At 40.1% G+C, this 13506-nt stretch overlaps 1 long non-coding RNA gene across 1 annotated transcript in view; it reads left to right on the top strand.

Annotated features, from left to right (window-relative positions):
* The window catches only part of LOC132396328 (uncharacterized), a 71829-nt gene that overhangs the window by 17244 nt on the left and 41079 nt on the right, over positions 1-13506 (top strand). Inside the window, exon 2 of the long non-coding RNA XR_009512954.1 lies at positions 2746-2852. This is a non-coding gene — a long non-coding RNA (uncharacterized LOC132396328). The remainder of the gene's footprint in view (positions 1-2745; positions 2853-13506) is intronic.

Raw genomic sequence — 13506 nt, forward strand, 5'->3', positions numbered from 1 at the left:
GAGGAAATGTGAACTAAATGTTTTTGAAGCTATATTGTCCTGGAGTACAGGCCAAGGAAGGTCCAACTCAGCACTTTGCTGATCCCAGCACTGACTGTAGGAACCTGGTTTCCTTCACAAGTAGGGCAAGCCCTCAACTTGAAAGCCATGCTATCAAATGGGCAGTTTGCATGGACATCCATAGAGGGTATCATACTGGAGCTCTCTCTACAGCTTCATAAATGAATGCATTTCAGAGTAGTCATAGAGTGATCTTTTGTAGATAAAGGGCCAGAGTGTTTCAAATCTTAGATCTGCTGCTTAAAGATCTAATGGTCCCTGATCCTCCTCTCACCATCTGCTGTCTGGTCTTTTGTGATTCACTGAGCTAACCTTCATTAAACTGACTGTCTAACCCTCTCATGAGGATTGAGTTGTACTGAAATAACATTATGCATTTATTTGCCTTCTGTGGCATAGAAAATATCCCATGATGTTCCACAGGACAATGTCTGAAAAAAATTTAATCTACATAGATGGACATCAGGCTAGATAACCAACATTTTTGCAAAGGGGAGCAAAAGGAGGGTGGAAGAGAGGGTTAGGGATGGAATTTCAGAGCTTCCTGTGAAGCGGCTAAGGCACAGCCAATGATTGTGAATTAAAGACATTTTAAGGAACTGCTTGATCAAAAATCTTGTATTGGAGTTGGTCCTTGATGAATTGTTCTGTAATCATATAAAAATATTATTTTAAAATCAGTTTCAAATGGATAATATCTATACATTGAGCTAAGCTCAAACCAAGGACCATTTTTTTTCCTCTTTCACTTTACTATGCTTCTAGAACAGAGCTCAGGATCAAATATAGCTTCAGTTATACCAACAGAGTATCAAATGGTTTGATTCCAAAGCATTTTCAAATTATGCGTTCTTTTCCCAAACCTTTGTGGTTATTATGAAGTTACAGCAGTTAACCGATGATCACATGTATCAAAGATTTTAATTGTGAGAATGCCCTGCAAAATACACATGGGTTAATTAACCATCTGAAATCCTCAAATCTAGTACTTTGAAACTGATGATTTATATGTTGTATAATAAAGCAAATTGCAAACTGTTCAGTAACAAATAATTTACTGAGTTCAATGCTCCTGATTTGGTTGGTTCCTTGGAGAGTGTTCTCTTATTTCATTAGGAGAGACAGGAGGTTATGTAATTTAATGGGTTTGCTTTAATTAAATTAGAACTACAGGCAATTGGGTTAATTTATGAGTTTAATTATGACTCATCCTTTTGAATAATTAACCTCTTGGCTCTTACACTATACTTGATAGAAGCTTCTTAGACCAAAGAGAATGTTTTGACAACACATTATATAGCACATTTATTACATCAAGCAAAACTATAATCTCATTTTCATGGACAGATGTTATATTTTTAGTTATAGTATGTTGTACTATATTTGTTATTTCAAACTTTTAAAGGTCATGCACTGAATTTGATGCTGAGAAACAATTCTGTAAGTACTAGCTCATCTACCAAAGATATTCAAGCAGATGTATGTACTTTGTATTCTGATATTGGACTCATAAAGTCATAGAGATGTATAGCACAGAAATACTGTAAGCTTCAATGGATCACATCCGTGCTGACATTAATGTCCATCAACACTAATTCCGGTTATCCATGTTACTATCCTTCTTTACCATTCCTGTCTAAGTTCTTATTGAATTTTCCCTTAAACAGACGGATAGCACATAGAAATTGTCTTCTATGTTGGTGAAGACAGAAGAACCAAAAGAAAGCTATACTTTAAGACTAAAGTAAGTCATTAATATGGATTTAAATGACAAAATTTTATGTAAGGGAGTAAATAAAAGTTTTGAATAGGCTGACATTCAAGGTGATCCCAAAAGGAGGTTTCTAGATTTTTCTACTATTCCTCATTTTCCTTGTGGTTCTCTTGACTCTCCTTCTTGCTTCCAATGTTTAACTGTAAGACTAATGGCAAGAGCAAAGTCCTTGCAGTGGTAAGTCTGCACAGCTTATAGATCTTACTGCCGATTTTGAGAGACACTAAAAACTGTAGGACCCCTCCAGAGTGGTCCAGTCAGTATTCTACAATACAGGAGGCCTAATTGATTTCAGCTTGTATGCTCATTGTCAACAAGTAGTCTTTGTGTCCATGGATAGTGTATTGGTGCCAAAATCAAAGTGTGTGAAGGTTTGTGGGTTATGTGCTAGAACTGTGATGAATTTTGCTGTTTCATACCTCCAGAGGCCTGAGTTCAATCCTGAACTCGAATGCTATCCATGTTGAGTTTGCACATTCTCTCTGGTCTCATATTGCTGTTTTTCCCATCATAAACAGCATTGTTTGCTTCAAAGTTGTTCATCATTGCTAGCATTCCATCAACACCCCCTCCCACCCTTCAATTCTTTTCTGATCTTCGTAATTACTGTCCAATTTCTCCAATAAAGAGGGATGTGTGTCAGCAAGTATTGTGAAATGCATTCAATTGATGTGGCTAAGTTGGTTGAACAGTTGCCAGTTTATGCTAAACTGTGGAATCAGTGGTTAAGAATTGCAATGGTGCATGAAGTGTGAAGTTGAATAATAGCATGGGTTGGTTTTGCATGTGGGTGATTATCATGCTGTGGATTGAGCAGTGGATGGTACAAAAGATGCAGTTGTCAGAAACTGGAATTTGAAGATAAGTTTGGCAATTCATCTTAATAATATGTTTTCCTGTACAACATTTAGGTTCCTGGGGTTGTACTTCAGTTGCCACCACTACAACTCCTGCACTCGCCAGCTCACACCTCCTTCAAGAGGACATATGAAATCTTCCTTGAATTCCACTTCTACTGGTAAGAACTCCAGTGCAATAACTGGAACCCTTGAATCAGAATCAAGATTTAATACCACTGGCACATGTCATGAAATTTGTTGTCTTGCGACAGCAGTACTCTGTAATTCATAATAATAAAAATATATAAATTACAATAAGAAGTAGACATCAAAATTAAATAAAATAAGTTGTGCAAAAAGAGAGGTTTTTACCTATCTTACTCATTGTCCATTCAGAAATCTGATGGTGGAGAGAAAGAAGTTGTTCCTGAAACATTGGGTATGTGTCTTTTACACCTATATCTCTTCTTTGATGCTGGCAATGACAACTGGCCATATCCTGGGTGATGGGGGTCCTTAGTGTCATATGCCGCTTTTTTGAGGCATTGACTTTTGGAGGTGTCCTTGATGCTGGGGAGGCTAGTTCCCCTAATGGAGCCAGCTGAGTTTACAGCCTTTTCTCGGCTTTTTCGGATCCTGTGTACTGAACCCCCCCATACCAGATGGTGAAGCAACCAGTTAGAATACTCTCCACGGAACATCTATAGAAATTTATGAGTGTCTTCAGTGACATACCAAGCCTCCTTAAACTCTTGGTGAAATATAACCGCTGTCATGCTTTCTTTGTAATTGCATCAATATGTTGGGCTCCAGTGATGTTGACACCCAAGAACTTGAAAACTGCTCTCCATTTCCACTACTTTCTGGGAAAGGGTGTGTGCTTCTTGTGCACACTTTTCAGCTCTTTGGAGGCTTCCAATACAAATTTTGGGGATTAGTCTCAGACATCCTGCACCTCTCCTATATGACATTCAGGGCAACTCTAAGTAGATATTTATGACGTCAGATCCTTTTTTCAGCCATCCAGTCTGAGTAACTCAGGAAATCAACGTCTTTATCTTGATTATATCTCAGGTTCCTTACTTTCAACAGCACACTGGACAGTGCACTTATTTACCAAACCATCAGAGGGAGCTAGGATTTATAATGCAGCTTGATGTAAGTTTTTGATTAATGCAGGACATATTAGCCAAGGCTGATGAAGGGAGTAGTTAAACTGATCAGGTCATTATATTACAATAGCAGTTTGACAGTTAAATTAAACAATCTGTCTCTGAAACTTAAGCCTTTGTCTGGATCCAAGCTAACCCCCAGCTGAGCATTGGATTTAATAGTACATAGTTATACTATCAGGAATACTCTATCTGTTCCCTTTTTAAAAAAAATAGGAATCATAATTCCAGTTTAGGAGACTGTGAAAAAGGCCTGAACTTTGTTTTCAAGATAATACAGTACAAAACCAGGATCAGTGGATTATATTTCCCCAAGAAAAATGATTTTTATATTTTGCCTTCTGCAATGGACCGCAGGATGTATTTTCTTCTATAGAAGCTCATCCATTCCAACTCTTCCGTACTACACTTAAGAGAAAAGTAAGATTGAGTAAAAGCAAATGCAGCTGTTGCAGCTTATAAAGATGACACTGTGGAATGTGTCCTTGGCTTCCTGAGCCTGCTTCAGGGTAAGAAACTGCTCTCGAGCGCATCTTGCTGCAGAACTGTTGCTTTCAGAAAGAGACCAAAATCATATAATACAGTTATTGCCCAGTGAGCAGCAGCAGTAGATTATCACTGGAATAACATATACTTGTAGCAACATGACTGTTAATCTTTCAATGTACCCTTTGCTTTAATCGAATACTCATTTGTGTTGGCTATTGGTGAACAACGCCTGATGCCTGCAGTTAGAAATTCAAGAATCTTGAATGGAAGAGGTTTCCAGACTGTTATCTAATTTCAGTCCTGAGATGTTGATTATAAAGCAATTGAACTTTACTCTTGCAGTTTATGGCATAATTGAATCTCTTGATAAGGTTACTGCCTTGTAACCATGCTCAAATATCCACTTATTTCTTTTTAATTAGCCCTTTGCCAACTCTATGCAATTTTAGACAGACGTATCAGCAGGTCTGAAAACAATCCATAAAGGAGGCAGAAGTTGAGCAAGAAATCTTATTCTGAAATGTTTTCTGCATTAGCTTGGTTGTCCCGTTCAATCTGCCAATTTTGCAGATTTAAGGCTGTCTTGTGACAGCACAGTGCTCCTCCAGTATGCTAAATTAATTCACATAATGCACATTTGTCATTATCTAAATCCAATGGCATCATCAGTTTTTTTGTAGTGAGAACTCAGAATTAAGTTCAAATTGAATGCCTCATTCATTCCTTATTAAATAGTGCTTTATCACAAGAAACATAATACTGATAAACATAAGAAATTCTGCAGATGCACATAATACTGATAAATACTTTAAAAAAGCAAAATAAATGCTTGTGCTCTATTACCCCCTCTTTGGTGAAAAGGAGGCTACAGCAGGATTATCAGCTCCACAGAGACTAAGCGATTCCACAAGAAGAAATATCTCTATGAATTGTACAGTGATCTTCCGCCAGCAAAATCAAGCAAAAATTGTTATCAGCTGGCCTTTTGATTTTCCCTCTCTCTTACTGAAGAGAAGCAATCACTGGAATTTAAGAAACATGATATGCTGGTAGATTTGGTGACCCAAAATAGCATTATCGGTCGAGAACCAAGAATAATTTTGAACCAAATTCCACCACTCTAGGATGCCCTGAAACAAGTAAAAATGAACATATCAATATAATCCTCAATAATATAACTTGGATCATCATCTTTCGCAAGATTGAACCAACTACTTTGCCAAATGTGCTTCCTGACAGACAGACTTCATTTTCCCTTCTGTAATAAGATAAATTAGTCACTCAAACCTTAGTGATATCTTGAAATAAAGTAGTTGGGGCCAACTGTAAAATTTGTATGCCTACTTGCTTTTTATTAATGCATTACAAGCAATACCAGCTACTGTTGGATAAATTATATCATTTAGCTTTGATATTCTGCTGGCTCAGGCAAAGTTTTCATCTACTCAATAACTGAATTTTATGAAATACCCAATGGTGTGCCATGTAGGAATGCACTTCAGGAAATTTGCAAGTGATGCCCCATGATATGGTTGCACAAAAGGGCTGTTAAACATGTGCACTGTTGTTAAGTGACGTGCAAGACATCTAAATGTCCTAACACATAAATCTTTGACGTATACCAAAAACTGAAGCATTAATTTAGGATACATTACCTTAAAGGACCTGTTGATGAAAAGTCCAATGTATCCATCTGGATGGGTCCTTGTTTCAGGGCTTGAAATGCGTTTATTCCCATCACACTCAGTGTCCTTGAGCTTCCTGCTCATAACTGAAATCCTTTGTATGTATAAAGTAGGCAAGATCTGCTTCAACATGCGTGTTGTACTATATTTCACATACAGAGCAAAAATGTATATTCAGATTCAGTTTATTGTCATTTAGAAACCACAAATGCAATGCAGTTAAAAAATGAGACAACGTTCCTCCATATATCATATAGAGAAGAGATTTCATAGATGTGTTACTTCCTGCTGCCTTTGGAAAGCAGCCTACATAATCAAAGACCTCATCCACCATGGCTATCCTCTCTTCATACCCTTCCCATCAGGTAGAAGATACAAAGGCCTGAAAGCACGTGCCAACAGGCTCAAGGACAGCTTCTATCTTGCTATTATAAGAGTAATGAATGGCCTCCTAGTACAGTAAAATTGACCCTTGATCTCACAAACTAATTTGTTGTGGCCTTGCACCTTATTGTCTACCTGCATTGCACTTTCATTTTTTTTCTGTCTCTGTTATTGTTTTTGTTTCTATTATCTCAATATTCTGTTGTAATAAAATGATCTATATATGCAGTTTTCTCTGTAACTCAGTTCATGTGATAAAATAAACCAATTTACCAATGTATTTGAGGTTGCATATTCTTTATATGAATAACAATAGTTTTTGCTGAGAGGCGGTGCCTAGCCACTTTAATGCACTCTTTAAGTTGCATGCTCACAATTTGTTGCAAAATGTACAACTGCATTAACCAGTGTAACTACAATATCTACATGGAATTGTGGAGCATTGCTGTTTCATTTATAAGATCATGTACAAATACATCCTAGTGACCAGTTAGCACCTTTTGCAACAGAAAGAATAACTGGAGAAAAGTCTTCCCTTTCAATTATCTGTCCAAAAAGAACAGCTTTTAGAAAGAAGGATGGCTTTTGGATAGAAGTCAAATAAACTGCAAATAAGAGATGGGTGAGCAAAGGAGCCAAAATGAGGATTAGAGTTATTAAAATCAGAAAAGTGCATGAGAGCATTTTTCAGAAAAATGTATCTACTAATTACACCATTTTGGTTATTGAATAAAAATACATATTATCTTGCACCATACTTATTTGTAATGCTAAATATTATTAACTAAATGCTATCAACCTGAGGGAGTTTAAACACTAAAGGAAAGCTGCTTAATCTGTGGTTAGATTTATTACTCTATTTATCCTCCTTAGTCTGTAAGTGTGGTGTGGTCCAGCCTGCAGACATCTCTACAGAAGCCATCAATCCTGTCCCTTGGTTGACCTACCAGGAAACAAAACATTTGAATGATGTGTGAATGGACCTCCCTCAGTTCATCTTTCTCTCTCTCCCACAGACAAACATGCACACAACAGTTGAAACTCACCCTCAAGGGGAAAGTTAAGCTTGCGCATCAAACAAGGCCAATATTTGTTCTGGGTTTTCCTTGTTCACAATGAGTAATGGATAATAAAAAAAAGTGAATCATCTTTTAATTTGATTATTGCACTGAATCTTTCTGGCAACTGCCAGTGGTTTTATGCTGGACTGTAGGTATTTACCCTCATTAATGTAAGTTTAGGACATCTGTGATTATGTATTGAAATACCGATGAGCCAAGTTTGCTGATGGATTCCAGCTAGTGTATGTCCCAGTACGCTAGTCTCTACAAGGAACCCAATAGTGTAGACTAGATGAGATCTCCCAGTGTATACCATTTTGCAAAATGACAGAGGTGGCCAGTCAGGTCAATGTTGACCCCTAGAATAAGCCCATAAATCCTATTCATTCACTAATTTCCTGCTATCCATCCACTCTCAGATGCCCACCAACTGCACGTTGATTCTCTGACCACCCGCTGATACTTGGATAAGGTTACAGTGGCCAATTAAGAATGTGAATAGGATTAAAATATAATATTTTCAAATTATATGAACAAAACAGGTGACTTTTCTTGTTCATATTTAGTTTATAAAATAATTTTCCATTCACTTCTTGAAGTTTTTGACTACATCTGTAGATCATTTTACAATCAGGTTTATCGCTATTTTACACGGCATGAGATTTTTTTTGGTTTTTAGCAGCAGTACAGTAAAGTTATATAAAATTACCATAAATTACACAATAAATAAATAGCGCGAGGAAAAGGAATAATGATGTAGTGTTCATGGACTCAGAAGTCTGATAGGGAAGTGGATGAAGCTGCTTCTGAATCATTGATTGTAGTTCTTCATGCTGCTATACCTTTTCCCTGATAGTAGGAATGAGAAGGGAGCATGTTCCGGATGGTGAGGGTCTTTCATGTTGGGTGCCACATTCTAAAGGCACTGCTTCTTGAAGATGTCCTCGATTGTGGGGAGGATTGTGCATGTGATGGAATTGGCTGAGTCTACAAATGTCAGGGTGTGAATTTGTGGAATTTGTCACCATATACAGCTGTGGAGGCCAGGTCTTTGGGTGTATTTAAGGCAGAGATTGACAGGATTTTGATTGGACATAGCATCAAAGGTTACAGGGAGAAGGCCGGGAAATGAGGTTGAGGGGGTGAAAAAAAGGATCAGCCATGATTGAATGCTGGAGCAGACTCGATAGGCCAGATGGCCTAATTCTGCTCTTATGTCTTATGGTTTTATGGCCACCTCTTGTGATCCTGTGCATTGGAGGCTCAGTACTAGGCTGTGGTCCAACCAGACAGCATGTTCTGTCCTGTGCATCTATAGAAACTTGGGACATACAAAATCTCCTCAACGTTCTAATCAGCTAGGACCACAGGTGTGCCTTCTCTGCAACTGCATCAATGCAATGGGGCCAGGATAGATCCTCCGAGATGCTGACATCCAGGAACTTGAAGCGCATTCTTCCAAATTCACCCTTCCTGAAGTTCACAATCAACTCCCTGGTCTTGCTGAAACTAAGTGCAAGGCTGTTGTTGTGACTAGCACATCTTTGGGATCTGTGTGGAAATGGGAACATCTGGTGGAAACCCGGTCACAGGGAAGATGGAAACTCCACACAGACAGCACTGGATTGAACCCTAGTAACTGGGTCATCTGCTTAGGCATTATAGTCAATGTAAGACTGAAAGCAAGATCCACAACCTCACACTGGGGCTACACGACGTTGAGGAGCGTCCCCTGGGTGGTGGATGGGGGATCCCTCATGTGAGGGGTGCACCGGATAATATGGAAGAAGGTGCCGTGAACCAACATAGCCTAGGAGAAGGAACTCTGATTCCAAACCGGGGTAGATAGGACTCGTTAGCCTTGGATGGCAGCCTATCTAGGAGAGGGTAAACTCTGATTTCAAACCCGGGCAGGTGGAGCTCGTTAGCATGGAAATGCCATCGCCTAGGGGAAAGTGACCCCGACAGAAAACCCCTGGTCCTCCAGGTTGGGGGTTGTGCAATGGGCTAACAACCCGTTCACGTAAAACAAGCAATTGTTACAGAAACCATCAACAGATTGTCAACCACTAACCCAGATCTCGGGAAAAGCAGGGCCCCATTCAGGAGGCTGATGACGCGCTGCAACCAAACCCGTCAGGAAGCTGCAGGACTGACAGCCCTCCTTCACCTGAGAAAAACCATAATGGAGGCTCCAAAGCTGCTCTCACAGAAGGAATCTACCCTAATCGGAACATGGAATGTGAGATCGCTTTGGGAGACAGGTAGGTGCGCACAGGCAGTGAAGGAAATGAACTGATACCACCTCACACTCCTGGGCATGTGTGAAGCAAGGTGGAATACTTTTGGTGAGACCAAACTGCAGATGGGAGAAACTCTGCTCTATTCCAGCAAAGAAAAAGAGGAAGACCCGCATGATGCTGGTGTGGCCCTGATGTTGTCCAAAGAAGCAGCCAGAAGTTTGATAGAATGGGAACCAGTGTCCGACCATATCATCACAGCCAGGTTTGAGTCCAGATTCCAGAAGGTATCCATTATCCTGTGCTACGCCCCGACTAACAACACAGAGGAAGAAGAAAAAGATCTCTTCTACACCCAGCTTCAAGCAGTGGTTGGAAAGGTACCTAAGCAAGATATGTTGATCATCATGGGAGATCTGAATACCAAAGTAGGCAGCGATAACACTGGCAGGGAGAGAGAGGTGGGCCAGAATGGTTTGGGGAATATGAATGAAAATGGAGAACTCCTTACCGACTTCTGTGCCTTCAATTAACTGACCATTGGAGGTACCCTCTTTCCCCACTGACGATGCTACAAGATAACCTGGGTCTCGCCTGACCATCAAACAGAGAACCAGATTGATCACGTCATAGTCTGCCAGTCCTGGAGAAGTTCATTGCAAGATGTGAGAGCCAAAAGAGGAGCAGATATTGGATCTGACCACCATTTGGTTGTTGCAAAGCTGAAGATGAAGCTGTCAGCCAAGAAGAAGCAAGAAAACACGTGAATAAAGTTTGATGTTAGCAAAACTACAGATGGAAGAGAACAAAAAAGATTTCTACATCGTCTTGCAAAACCGCTTTGGGGCTCTTCAAATAGAGGAACAAGATGAGAGAACAGCGGAACATGCCTGAATTACCTTCAAGCAGGCCACTGTAAGAGCCTATGAAGAAGTACTGGGAAGACCACCAGTCAACAGTAAACCTTGGATCAGGGTCAAGACATGGCAGAAGGTGGAGGAGAGGAAAAGGCTCAAACAGGAGTGGAATCAGGCCAGAACCCGGCAACAGAAACAAATCACCGCCAACAGGTACAGCGTGATGGCCAAGGAGGTGAAGAAACAGCTCAGAAAGGACAAGAGGTCATACTCAATGAAATAGCAGAGCAAGCAGAAACAACGGCCAGTAAAGGGGACCTCAAGGCACTCTACATGACAACTAAACTATTGAGAGGGAAGAAAAGCAATTTCAACAGACCTGTTAGAGACAAGACAGGCCATCTGCTCACTTCGGTTGAAGATCAGCTGGCAAGATGGAAGGAACACTTCCAGGAAGTATTGAATAGACCACCACCACAGAACCCACCTGACCTGAAGCCTGGAGACCCACTCAACATCAATATAGGTGAAATCACCAAGCAAGAAATTAGAAAAGCCCTGAAAAACCTGAAGAACGGCAAGGCTGTTGGAGAAGACAACATTCCTACAGAAGCATTGAAAGAGGGTGGAGAGTTTATGGTGGACTATTTACATATACTGCTGAATTTGATGTGGAGAACAGGAGAGATCCCATCAGATTGGAAGAAGGGCCTCCTTGTGAAGCTGCCAAAATCTGGAGATCTTTCACTGTGTGGCAAGTGGAGGGGGATCACCTTGTTGTCCATTCCTAGCAAAGTTCTCACCAGGGTCATCTTGGAGCTGATGAAAGACGCAATTGTCCAGAGACTTAGAGATGAGCAGGCAGGGTTCAGGAAAGAGATATCATGCACTGACCAGATAGCGACACTTAGAGCCATTGTGGAGCAGACAATAGAATGGCAAACTCCACTATATGTGTGTTTTATTGATTTTGAGAAGGCATTTGACAGCCTGGACAGAAAGTCAATGTGGAGCATCTTACAACACTATGGTGTACTGGAAGAGATGGTGAATATCATCAAGCAGCTTTATGGTGGCTTCTCATCCAGGGTCATCCACGATGGGAGACTGTACAAAGAGTTCCTGGTCACTACTGGAGTCAGACAGGGATGCCTGCTGTCGCCTCTACTTTTTCTTGTGGTACTCGACTGGGCTACAATAACAGCCTATGGTGGCTCAGAGAGAGGCATCCAGTGGACCGTAACAGGGAAATTGGAAGACCTAGCATTTGCAGATGATTTTGCTCTTCTCTCACACCGGCTTCAAGATATGCAGAAGAAAGCTGATTCCTTGGGAGAGACCTCACAGTGAGTAGGCCTTAAGATCAGTCAGGAGAAGACTGAAGTTCTACGCATTAATAACAAACAAGAGGAGCCATTACGGATTGAAGGACAAATAGTTGAAGATGAAGACAAATTCACCTACCTCGGAAGCAAAATCAGTAAATCAGGAGGTACAGATAAGGACATCAGAGCAAGGATCGGAAAAAGCCCAACATGCCTTCAAAACCCTGCGACCTGTTTGGAGATCTATGGCCATCTCTGTCAAAACTAAGCTCCGTATATTCAGCTCCAATGTGAAAGCCATCCTGCTATATGGATCCGAAACATGGAGAATCACTAACACCAGCTGCAACAAGATCCAGACCTTTCTCAACAAATCCCTCCGGCAGATCCTCCGCCTCAAGTGGTACGACAGAGTGTCAAACCTAGACCTATGGAAGAGAGCAAACCAAGAGCCCATTGTATTCCAGATAAGGAGGAGGAAGTGGAGATGGGTCGGCCACACCTTGAGGAAGAGCCAGTCAAATGTCACTCGACAATCACTCGAATGGAATCCACAAGGGAAGAGAAGAAGAGGTCGACCAAAGCAAACCTGGAGGCGTAGGCTTTTGGATGAACTGAAGGCCACTGGCCAAACTTGGGAGACTGCAAAAACATCTGCTAGAGATCGCAGGAAGTGGAGGACTTTTGCTGAGGCCCTATGCTCCATAAGGAGTGAAAAGGATTAAATTAAGTAAAGTAAGATCCACAAGTCTATTATTGAGTAGAGGCCTTATGCCCATAAGAACAAAGGATACCGATAGCATGTTTGTAGTAATGCTTTTAAATAATTTAAAACAATAGGTAGATGTTTACTAGGTCAAAAATAATTTGTTAATTTCAATTTTAAAGTTTTTGAAAGCTTCTAATTGTGAGGGAAATTCACAAATGATTGCAAGATCTTGATGGATTTGACAGATAATGAAGTTGTGCATATAAAATTTATCAAAGATTAACGCACCAAATTTTGTGGATGGTTTCATTCAGATCCTCCTACCTAGCCTAATTACATTGAACAAGCCTTTCACAGTCTTCAGAGTTATGTCACTCAAGTTCAGTACAATTAGGCTGCAAATTCTGCAGTCCAGATTCAAACCAGTTAAGTGCAGGGGAATGGAAAATCTTGAGCAGAATTGCAAACAGAAAGCCCACCTAGTAAAATCTAGGTCCAAGTAGTCATTTGCAAAAAGCTTAAGCAACAAAGTGATCTCATATGGTAGAAAATTATAAAACAAATTTGTTGTCAAGTGATACAGTGCATTTTAAATAACTGAACAATAAATTGAGTTTACAGTATCATAAATGCATATTTCATATGACCATAGAAATTATGAATTATTAAACCTGTTCAACACTTAGTATTTCAACTAGAATGATCTACCTCAATTTCCCATATTTCTCCTTATTACTCTATCACTGTGATTTAAATGATGAATTACCCATTATTTTCAATGACAACAACAATGATTGTTTTTAAAGCCATTTTTCACAGGATGTGGGTTCTCGAATGATAGTGAAGACTGATTCTTACAGAGAATGTTTCCCCACATGTACAACATTTAGTATGGAATTGACCTGAGCAGT

Source organism: Hypanus sabinus, chromosome 7, assembly GCF_030144855.1.
Source record: "Hypanus sabinus isolate sHypSab1 chromosome 7, sHypSab1.hap1, whole genome shotgun sequence".
NCBI lineage: Eukaryota > Metazoa > Chordata > Chondrichthyes > Myliobatiformes > Dasyatidae > Hypanus > Hypanus sabinus.